Here is an 11,435-nt window from a genome sequence, read left to right on the forward strand (position 1 = left end):
AGCTTCCTGCATGCCCTTGAAAATTAGAGATTATTTTTTAACACTTCAGAATTATTCCAGAAAGTCATGCAGATGAGAAGATAACCAGGTTGTGAAGGAAGCCCAAGACATTTGGTAGGGATGCTCAAGTTTTGGGGAAGGTCAGCTGAAATAGCAATTTGTGGGTAGACCATTAGCAGGGAGTTGACTGGAGAATTAATCAGAGATTGAAGGGACGTGGGGGACCAGGAGGATGAAGTTGGAACTCAGGCTCAGGATATGGAAAAAGATTCAATAAAGCTGAGAGTCCTGTGTGCTCAGGCTTCAAAGTCCTAACCAGCCCCAGGGCGTATAAGGCACGCTGGTAAGTAGAATCAGAGATTCCATTCAGCAAAAGCAGACAGGAAAACAAATCTCTTTTCTTTGTTTGTCCTGGTTGAAAACCAAACACGGTAGCCATCTGATGAAATTCCAGTGTCAGGAGTGTTTGGGCAGGGGAGGGAGGGTAAAATTGCAGCTAGCCTCTGACCACAGGGAAATCAACCTAACGGCTTCTCTCAGGCCATTCTCCAGCCCTGCACCCTGGAATGTTCACGGGGTGTCTGTGCATCTGCCCTAATTCCAGCCCACAGGACACTTGTTCACTCTTTCTTGTGACCCCAACATGTCAACTGGCAAGACTCAACATTCCTGTCTGGGACGGAGCAGCTTGAACCACTTGTATGAGTCACAGGTAATTTTCAGCAGTGTGGGATGTGGGAAAACACTGAAGAGAAGTACTAGGTCCTGAGGAGGCTTAGCGTTAGGGGAATGGAGATGGGGGTGGGGGTGTGGGTAGGGAGAAGGCTCCAAAGGTTAACTGCAATGTCTCCCAGTTTTCACGCACCTTCATCAACACAGACAAATCCCAGTTGGTCCACTAACAGCTTTAGAAAACCTGACCTTTTGTAAAAATGTGGAAACTAAAGTTACAGCCCTTTCTGGAGTGTGGAAGCTTTGGAAACAAGGCACCACAGTGAGGCAAGCCGGGGAGGCCAGTCCAAACCAGGACCAAGTGTGTGCCATCAGCACGAAAGGTTAGTGGGCCGGGCTAAACGTGGGTAAGATCTCACAGGATCTTAGATCCACTGTATTTTCTGTCAGTAGATTTCAATCAGAAAGGTTGTGAAATACATCTCAGCCTGGCATTGGGCTTGGGGCAAAGATCTATGACTTTCTTTTCCAGGGAAGTTCTCTGAGAACTGAATCAATTCCTGCCCTCTAATCTATATTGCATTCCTTCCTGAACCAGCCTACCTAAAAAACTGCTCCACTCCTCCATTAAAAAAAAAAAAAAAAATCATATCATTTAAAAATTTTGAGGCTGGGCACAGTGGCCCATGCCTATAATTCCAGAAATTTGGGAGCTGAGGTAGGTGGATCACGTGAGGGCAGGAGTTCAAGACCAGCCTGGCCAACATGGTGAAATCCCATCTCTATTAAAATGCAAAAATTAGCCAAGCGTGGTGGCCCATGCCTGTAGTCCCAGCTACTCGGGAGGCTAAGGCAGGAGAATCATTTGAACCCAGGAGGTGGAGGTTGCAGTGAGCCAAGATTGCACCACTGCACTCCATCCTGGACTACAGAGAGAGATTGTCAAAACAAACAAAGAAAAAACCATTTTTGAGTTTGCTACTGTCTACTAAATCAAGGACACATTCCTTTGCCTGGTCATTTAAAACTCCTCCATAATTCGGCCCCACCCCACCTATCCACTTGTGCTTCCCCCGACAACACACAGCCTGATCTGGTCAGAAAGGCCTTTAACCCATTCCTGACTGTTTAATTACCAGTTCACATTCAATCCTGAATCTGAATTTATTCTTCTTTAAAAACCAAAAGATCCCACTTTAGGATATTTTGCCAACTATTTCAATTTTCATTTCTCCATCTCCAAGTAATTACCAAGTCACTCCTTGATATATATACACCTCCCCAATTAGACTGTAAGCCATCATGAATTTTAAGTTATAGTGCCTCACATAAGTTGTGCTCAAGAAATAAGTGTTGATCAGTTGCAGTTCTTTTTCTTCTGCAGTTAAAGGCCAAACACACCCAAAATCAGTCTCCTACCAATCCTGACTTGGGTCCTCTAAATTTAGTAGCACAGAGGGAAAATATAGAGAGTGATTGTACCTAAGATATTAAGGGGGGATGAGATCAAGATAGAAAAATGTTTGTCCAACCCTGACATTTTAAATGCTCATCTGAAAATTGGCACCTCCAGAGTGTTGCTCTCTTCAGAGCATTCAAACCCAGGGCACCGTAACATTAAATTCCTTTGGGTTTAAGACTTTTCCTCCTAATTCTCCTTCTCTTTGAGGGAATGGTATAAGTCAAGAGGTTGAAAGAAACCATATACTTCTTTTTTAAAAAAATAGAGACAGGATCTGGTCATATTGCCCAGGCTGGCCTAGAATTCTTGGGCTCAAGCTATCCTCCCGCATCGGCCTGCCAAAGTGCTGGGATTACAGGTGTCAATTACTGCACCCAGTCCCCATATACTTCTGTCTCTCTCTCTCTTTTTTTTGAGACAGATTGTTACTCTTGTAGCCTAGGCTGGAGTGCAATGGCACAATCTTGGCTCACTGCAACCTCTGCCTCCCGGGTTCAAACGATTCTCCTGCCTCAGCCTCCTGAGTAGCTGGGGTTACAGGCATGCGCCACCACACCCTAACTTTTGTATTTTTAGTAGAGACAGTTTTACCATGTTGGCCAGGCTTGTCTCGAACTCCTGACCTCAGGTGATCCGTCTGCCTCGGCCTCCCAAAGTGCTGGGATTGCAGGCATGAGCCACCACGCCCAGCCCCTGAATACTTCTTAAAATGCAATCAAGCAGACATACAGACCTGTGGAATAGAATAGAGTCCAGAAATAAACCCTTGCATATATGGTAAATTGATTTTCACCAAGGGTTCCAAGACCATTCAGTAGGGAAAGGATAATGTTTTCAACAAATGAGGCTGGAAAAACTGGATAGACCCACATACAAAAGAATGAAACTGGACCTTTACCTTATATCATACACAGAAAGTAACTCAAAATGGATCAAAGACCTAAATTTAAGAGTTAACACTGTAAAACTCTTCGAAGAAAACATAGGGAAAAGTCAGGGGAGGAAGGCAGCAACACACTGCCATGTGTGTACCTATGCAACTATCTTGCATGTTCTGCACATGTACCCCAAAACCTAAATGCAATTAAAAAAAAAAGAAAACATAGGGAAAAGTCTTCGTGACACTGGACTTCGCAATGATTTCTAGAATATGACAGCAAAATCGCAGGCAACAAAAGAAAAACCAGATAAATTAGATTTTATCAAAATACAGAATTTGTGCATCAAAGGACACTATTAAGAGTGAAAAGGGCCAGGCACAATGGCTCATGCCTGTAATCCCAGCACTTTGGGAGGTCGAGGCGGGTAGATCACCTGAGGTCAGGAGTTCGAGACCAGCCTGGCCAACATGGTGAAACCCTGTCTCTAATAAGAATATAAAAAATTAGCTGGGCATGGTGGTGGGTGCCTATAATTCCAGGTACTTGGGAGGCTGAGACAGGAGAATCCCTTGAGCCTGGGAGGCGGAGGTTGCCGTGAGCCGAGACTGTGCCACTGCACTCCAGCCTAGGCAACAGATCGAGACTCCATCTCAGAAAATAAAAATTAAAAAATAAAAGAGTGAAAATAAAGCCTACAGAATTGGAAAAAAAAATTGTAAATAACATTTCTCTTAAGGAATTAATATCCAGAATATTTTTTTAAAAGGAGAAAACAAAACAACCCAATTCAAAAAAAGGGAAAGAACTAGGGTAGACATTTCTTCAAAGAAGATACATGTTGCACTGGAACCAAATCGTTTTCCGAATGCTAAAAAACAGAAAGAAAAAGAAAAAGAAAAAAAAAAGAGAAAGAAGACAAAGAAGATACACGAACAGCCGACAATCAGGAGAAAAGAGGCTCAATGTCACTGGGCATTAGACAAACGCAAATCAAAACAAAATGCGATGCAGCCTCTTACCTGTTAGGATGACTATTTGGAAAAATTGAAAGAGGAAAAAAAAGCAAGTTTTGGCAAGGATATGGAGAAATTGAAATTCTTGAGCATGACTGGTGAGAATGTAAACGATGCAGCCACTGTGGAAAACAGGTTGGCAGTTCCTCAAAAAGTTAAACAGAAAATTACCATATGACTTAGCAAATTCATTCCTAGGTGTGTACCCCAAAAAATGGAAAGAAAGGACCCAGGTACCTATACATCAATGTTCATACCAGCATATTCACAATAGCTAAAAGTTCAGTGTCCATTGGCAGATGAATGGATAAGCAAAATGTGATATATTAATACAATGGAGTATTATTCAGGCTTAGAAAGGAAAAATTCTGGCTGGGCACGGTGGCTCTCACCTGTAATCCCAGCACTTTAGGAGGCTGACACGGGCAGATCACGAGGTCAGGAGTTCAAGACCAGCCTGGCTAACTTGGCAAAACCTTGTCTCTACTAAAAATATAAAAATTAGCTGGGCATGGTGGCACATCCGTGTAATCCCAGCTACTCCAGAGGCTGAGGCAGGAGAACTGCTTGAACCCAGGAGGCAGAGGTTGCAGTGAGCCAAGAGCCCGACACTGCACTCCAGCCTGGGTGGCAGAGCAAGACTCTGTCTCAAAAAAAAAAAAAGGCTGGGCGCAGTGGTTCACATTTGTTATCCCAGCACTTTGGGAGGCTGAGGCGGGTGAATCACAAGGTCAGGAGTTGGAGACCACCCTGTCTGTACTAAAAATACAAAAATTAGCTAGGTGTGGTGGCTCATGCCTGTAATACCAGCTGCTCAGGAGGCTGAGGCAGGAGAATCGCTTGAACCCAGGAGGTGGAGGTTGCAGTGAGCTGAGATTGTGCCATTGCACTCCAGCCTGGGTGACAAGAGGTTTGTAAAAAAAAGGAGTTCTCAAAAAGAAAAGTCATACAACATTGTCAATGTACTTAATGCCACTGACTTGTACACTTAAAATCGTTAAAAGGGAAAAAAGGTCATTCTTGTGTTCCTATATCTTACCACAGATGTTTACAAAAGAAACAGAAAGTAAATCTCATCAGGAGGAAAAAGTCAGACAAACCCAAAATTTTGGGTCATTCTCCAGAAAAACTGACCTCCACTCTTCAAAAATGTCAAGATCATAAAAGGACAAAAAAGGTGAGTTGGGTACTGTTACAGATAAAAAAAAAAGACTTAAGAGACAGGACAAGCAAATGCAATGAGTAATTATTGATTATATTTTAATTTAAAAAAAGGAAAAGCCCAGGCACAGTGACTCACACCCGTAATCCCAGCACTTTTGGGAGGTGGATCCCCTGAGGTCGGGAGTTCAAGACAGACTGACCAACATGGTTAAACCCCATCTCTACTAAAAATGCAAAAAAATTAGCCGGGCGTGGTGGCATGAGCCTGTAATCCAGCTACTTGGGAGGTTGAGGCAGGAGAATCGCTTGAACTGGGAGGCATAGGTTGCGGTGAGCGGAAATCACGCCACTTGCACTCCAGCCTGGGTGACGCAGCAAGACTCCATCTCAAAAAAAAAAAAAGGTCATTAAAGAAAGGGAAAGATTTGTTAAGGGCACCGTTCAGACACTTGGGAAAAGTGAATATGAACTATGTATCAACATTCAGTGTTTTCGGAGTGATAATATCGGAGCTATGTAGAATACTTTTTAGGAGATACATGCTGAAGTATATTTAGGTATGATGGCTGCAACTTAACTTTCAATATATATATATATATCTAAAGTAAATAAGTGAATATGGCAAAACTGATGGATGTAGCTGCAAGTTTAAAGGTATCCATTGTGTTACCTTTCCACTTTTCCATATTGGAAAATAAAAAGGAGACAAAATGGGTTAGCCAGTTTGGTCCCCAACTGATCAGGGAAACACTGACTTTCTGTGAATCTGTAAGCAAAATATTGATCTGGTTGCCACACTGGGTCACCCTATTTTATTGAACTAACTCCTCAGGGCTGCCAGAAGGCAGTGCTGGCACGGAGTGTTTGGGAGGTGGGGACCAACACCTCTCTCCATTCATTGTGACTCCTCCCCACAAGGCCTTCATTGCCTTCCAGGGCTTGCTTCTCTGCTCTCCCACTGGACATGCTATCTGTCACCTACCTTGACACTTCAGGATCTACTGTGTTGTCTTTTTGTATATACTGAGGTTGTAAGTTCCCAAGGGCAGGGACAGGTCTCACTTTTACTTTTAAAAATCTATTTATTCATGAGACAGAGTCTGCTGGCTCTGTTCCAGGCTGGAGTGCAGTGGCACAATCATGGCTCACTGCAACCAGGCTCCTGTGATCCTCCTGCCTCCGTCTCCCGAGTAGCTGGGATGACAGACACGTGCCACCACAACCAGCTAATTTTCAAACTTTTCATAGAGAGGGTTTCCCACTATGTTGCTGAGGCTAATCTCGAACTCCTAGGCTCAGGCAATCTGCCTCAGCCTCCCAAAGTGCTAGAATTACAGGTGTGAGCCCCCCACCATGCCTAGCCAGGTCTTACAACCTTCCCACCCCACTTTCCAAACCCCATGCTTTGCACAGAGCTACATAAACACAGATTTTCCTAGGAATTAATTATTAATTATCCCATGAGTATGGAGAGAGAGTGTGGAAGTATAAGTAGATAAGTTAGGGGTCAAAAGGGTGACCTCAGCCAGGCACAGTGGCTGACACCTGTAAGCCCAGCACTTTGGGAGGCCAAGGTGGGCAGATCACTTGAGGTCAGGAGTTTGAGACCAGCCTGGCCAACATGGTGAAACCCCTTCTCTATCGAAAATACAAAAATTACCCGGGCTTGGTTGTAGGCACCCACCCTGTAATCCCAGCTACTCAGGAGGCTGAGGCAGGAGAATCACTTGAACCTGGGAGGAAGAGTTTGCAGTGAGCCAAGAATGTACCACTGCACTCCAGCCTGGAAGTCAGAGTGAGACTCCATCTCATAAAAAGAAAAAGGTTTACCCCAATTAATGTACCCCAAATGCTGCTGGGCAGGGCCCTGCAGAAGGAATGTTACGTGTGGGCTTTGACACAACCCAATTCCCTGTGGCAACCAGGTGTTGCAGGTTTAGGTGAGTGATTAGTGCTTACGGGTGGGGTAAAAGAAATACAGCCTTGGCTTATGAATACCTAGGCACAGAATGTCCCCAGCTCGGCCCTGTGGGGCAACTGTTCTCACAACCCTGTGAGTTCTTCCCAAGGAATCAGGCCAAACAAAGGATTAAAGACCTCAAAAAAAGGGAGTTCTCATTCCAGATCCTTCAGCAGAGTCACTGTACCTTGAAGGACCGGTACCATTTGTGCTTCAGGGAAGACAACACGACCTCTACCAGAGGTGGGAGTGGGAACTCTCCCCTGCACCCCTTGCTTTGGGAGGAAGGTGCTACCCACATGCTGAACCAGTTGCAGGAGAGCACCTAGGCCTGCTGCATTCCACCTCTTGCCGAGACACCCGCGTGCTTCTGTGTCGTAGCTTGTCAAGGGAGTGTAGACTTGTCCTTCTTGTCTTGAGTAAGTTTTCAGGGAGGCTGGAAGAACTAGAGGGTAAATTTCCTCTCTACTCCAGCCAGAGCATCCACGAGCCAGGCCCTCCACTCCAGTATATGCATACAATGTGTTGTTATTTCCTATTAAATCCGATCTTTTCACCCACCACTGAGTATTACTCTAGTTCTGACACTTAGTTTTAATCCAGTTTAATATTTTATACACAGGTTCTTGTACTGGTTTCCAATTGTTTTATGTAAGTCTTGAATTCCCCCACAAAATTACAAGCCTCTTGGTGAGCCGAGCTCTATCCTGCTCCAGCACCTAGGTGCTAAAGCACAGTACACATCCAGTACATGGTGAACATTAGATCAGTATCAACCAGCATATGGGAATCTGTAAATAATCTAGTGTATATCCATAGTAGGAAACTCCGCAACAGTTACAAATAATAAGGTGGATCTACATATTCTGACATGGAGAGATTTCTAGTTCATATTATTTTGCCCCCTAAAATTAAAGCATTCGGGAGCAGTACAAAACCCTTTATGTAGAAGGAAGTAGAAGAAACAAGGGTCTGGTCCATCCATCTGTTTATCTTCTTCCTCCTCCATATCCCTAGTCACAGACATTTGTTACAATCTAGTGTGGCAGAACTCAGTAATTTCCTGTATTTTCCCTTTCAAAAAGAACTGTAGTTAATGTGGTTTTTTTTTTTTTTTTTGAGACCAAGTTTCACTCTTGTCGCCCAGGCTGGAGTGCAATGGCGCAATCTCAGCTCACTGCAACCTCCGCCTCCCAGGTTCAAGCAATTCTCCTGCCTCAGCCTCCCAAGTAGCTGGGATTACAAGCGTGCACCACCACATCCTGCTAATTTTTGTATTTTTAGTAGAGACAGGGTTTCTCCATGTTGGTCAGGCTGGTCTCAATCTCCCAATCTCAGGTGATCTGCTTGCTTTAGCCTTCCAAAGTGCTGGGATTACAGGCGTGAGCCACATCACCCAGCCTGTAGTCAATGTTGAATAAATGTCTAAGTCAGTTTCCATAGGACTGGCCACAATAATAGTCACACTTATGTAACATATGTATGGGGCAGGCATTGCTCATAGTGAGTCATATAAATTATCTCATTTAACCCTCACTATAGTTTTAAGACACTGAGGCACAGAGAGGTAAAGTAACTTGCCCTAGGTCAGACAGCACAGCAACGAAGTGGCTGACCCAGGATTCAAGCACGGACAGTCCAGCTTAGGAGCCTGTGTCTTCAGCCTCTCTGCTGAAGGTGCTTTTCTTTATTTCTACCTTTTATGTATGCCTCAGTGATGGTACTCAGAAAGCTGTGTAAGAAATAATGGAAAAGAAAAAAAAAATCCCCATTCCCACCCTAACCTATGGCTCTGTTTATGGACTTGCAGGTTTGAGGTACCTATAAGGAGCTACTGATGCCTTCTGGAAACTATGTGTGGGCTGCTAATGAGAGAACATGACCATTTGCTGTGACTGTGTTAGTCAAGTGATATACATAGATCGCCCCAGCAAGTGCCTCCTGAGGACTTGCAGCCCCAGCCCTAGATCATATCAAGTACAACTTCAGCTATTAATCTGGCTAATGATGGTCCAGGTGTAACAAATCCCACCTGATTGAAAGCGGCAGGGGTAGACGTGTTAACTTTTATAAAAACATAGGTACAAGGTATAAGATTGGGATTCTGATTCTTGGCTCCTCAAAGGCCTGAAGAATGAAGATTGATGCCATCTAAAAGCAAATTAGAAGACTTTGCCCAGGCCCAGGCCCTGGAATAGTATACTGGAGATGACACTGTGTTTAGAGTGCTGTTTCAGGTTAAATCAGCATACCTGCAATGTGCCAGACCTACTGTCACAGCAATATGTACCCTGGTTCGCAAACACAGTGTTTGCTCTCTGGCAGCCACATGCACTTGGAACTGGCAGTAATGACCTCACAAAAGCAGGAAAGCTGAGCAGTTAGTCAGATGATTAACAAGGTACTGAGATGGAAGAGTTGGGTATCACTTAATGGAAATATCTTGGCATCTCAGAATCAAAGTTTCCAAACTCGGAAGCAGTTTAGGAACCATCATATCCAAAATCCTTGCTTTACAAATGTGGCAACTGAAGCTTCAAAAAAAAAGGTAGGAGGTCTCAGGGCTCCTTGCCTGAACGAAGTAAAAGTGTGATTCTCCCAATACAATTTGCTCAGGCCTCCCTTTCAGTGACAGCAGGGCCTTTAGTCTCAGCTACAGCCGTTAAGTCATCCCCAGTGCTTGACTTCTATTTCTCCTTTCCTCTTAATGATTCTTTTTTTTTTTTATTCTTATTCTATTTTTGAGAGTCTTGCTCTGTCACCCAGGTTGGAGTGTAGTGGTACAATATGGGCTCACTGCAACCTCAGCCTCCAGTGTTCCAGTGATTCTCATTCCTCAGCCTCCCGAGTAGGGCTAATTTTTGTATTTTTTAGTAGAGATGGGGTTTCACCAAGTCAGCCAGGCTGGTCTTGAACTCCTGGCCTCAAGTGATCCACCCACCTCGGCCTTCCAAAGTGCTGGGGATTACACGTGTGAGCCACTGTGTTAGGCCACATTTTTATTTCCAATTATTTTGTTAGTATTTTGTTTACCCAGACAGAAAAGGAGGATTATACCCCATTCCACCATCCCAGTCCAACCTCTCCACTGTGGCTCCAATGCTACAGACCACTCCCAACTTCAGTCCTGGAAGAATGGAAGGCTGCAGCTGAGAGACTGGGGTTAGAAGTGATCTTCACAAATTGTTTGTGTACCCTGTGTCTAGAGTTCTTAAGATATGGGTCCTCCAGGTGGTTTTCTCTTATGTAATCATGTTTATGAGGTGAAATTATTTGACAATGTGCTTGTACTATTTTCAAATAATGAAAACCAGTCATTGCCCTACTGATGTCTCATCAGAACAAAAATTCTGCCTTCCATGTGCAGACTGCTCACTGGTTTTCAGAACTACTGCTTCTCTCCTCCGGAACAGCTCTACCTTCCAACTGGGAAAGTGGCTGCACTGAGTTGTTCCTCCCGCCTCCCTTCTCTCCTGCTACCCCACCGGCTCCTCCTCCAACTTTGCAGATTCTCTAGGTTGATGTCTATGTTGATCTGCAGGTGGGCTCCAGTTGGAGAGTCTCTGGACAAAAGCAAAGCCTACTTTTCTCCAGGGTGAAAGGCGTGGGGAGAGGCCATGAGGATGGGAAGAGGAATGTGCCCGAAATCAAAATGCTTCTCTCCTGGATGCTTCTCCTGGAAGTCAGGAAAGAATTCTAGATCGCTAGCTCTGATCAGACTCTTGTGCTAAAGAAACAGGCTGTAGGGGAAGTCTCTTCTAACACTGCCCTGGAGCTATGTTATTTCCTAGACTGGCTCGGAAAATATCTGTCTTTGAGGACAATGCCGCTTTAGGGTAGAATCTAGCAAAACACCACCGTTCAACATGGTCCTGGCACGGGTCTTCCCTGTGGGCGTGGCAGGCCAAAAAGGACACATAGTTTAGGTTTGACAGCCTAAGATATGAATCCCAGTTGAGCCATTGACTAGCTGTGACCTTGAGCACAAGAACTTTCCTGAACTTCAAGTTTTCTCATCTGTAAGTCAGGGTTAATAATACTTACACGGTGGCCCTAAAAAATCAGAGAGAGAAAAAAATCTATGCAAAATGCCTGCTTCATACAAAGGGCCCAGAAAGCGGTAGTTTTTGTTTTTGTTGTTGTTGTTGTTGTTTGTTTTTAGACAAAGTTTCGCTCTTTTCGCCCAGGCTGGAGTGCAATGGCGCGTTCTCGGCTCACTGCAACATCTGCCTCCCGGGTTCAAGAGATTCTCCTGCCTCAGCCTCCCGAGTAGTTGGGATTAC

The 11,435-nt window shown here is 44.5% G+C and overlaps 1 protein-coding gene and 1 long non-coding RNA gene across 2 annotated transcripts in view; one reads left to right on the forward strand and one right to left on the reverse strand.

Moving 5' to 3' along the window:
• NINJ2 (ninjurin 2) overlaps positions 1–11,435 on the reverse strand; it is a 103,601-nt gene that overhangs the window by 71,423 nt on the left and 20,743 nt on the right.
• Positions 453–11,143, forward strand: LOC103795119 (uncharacterized). Its single transcript, XR_622608.5, has 3 exons — positions 453–712; positions 5,073–5,205; positions 8,963–11,143. It is a non-coding gene; the product is annotated as an uncharacterized LOC103795119 (long non-coding RNA).

The sequence above is a fragment of the Callithrix jacchus genome, chromosome 9 (assembly GCF_049354715.1).
Source record: "Callithrix jacchus isolate 240 chromosome 9, calJac240_pri, whole genome shotgun sequence".
Classification (NCBI taxonomy): domain Eukaryota; kingdom Metazoa; phylum Chordata; class Mammalia; order Primates; family Cebidae; genus Callithrix; species Callithrix jacchus.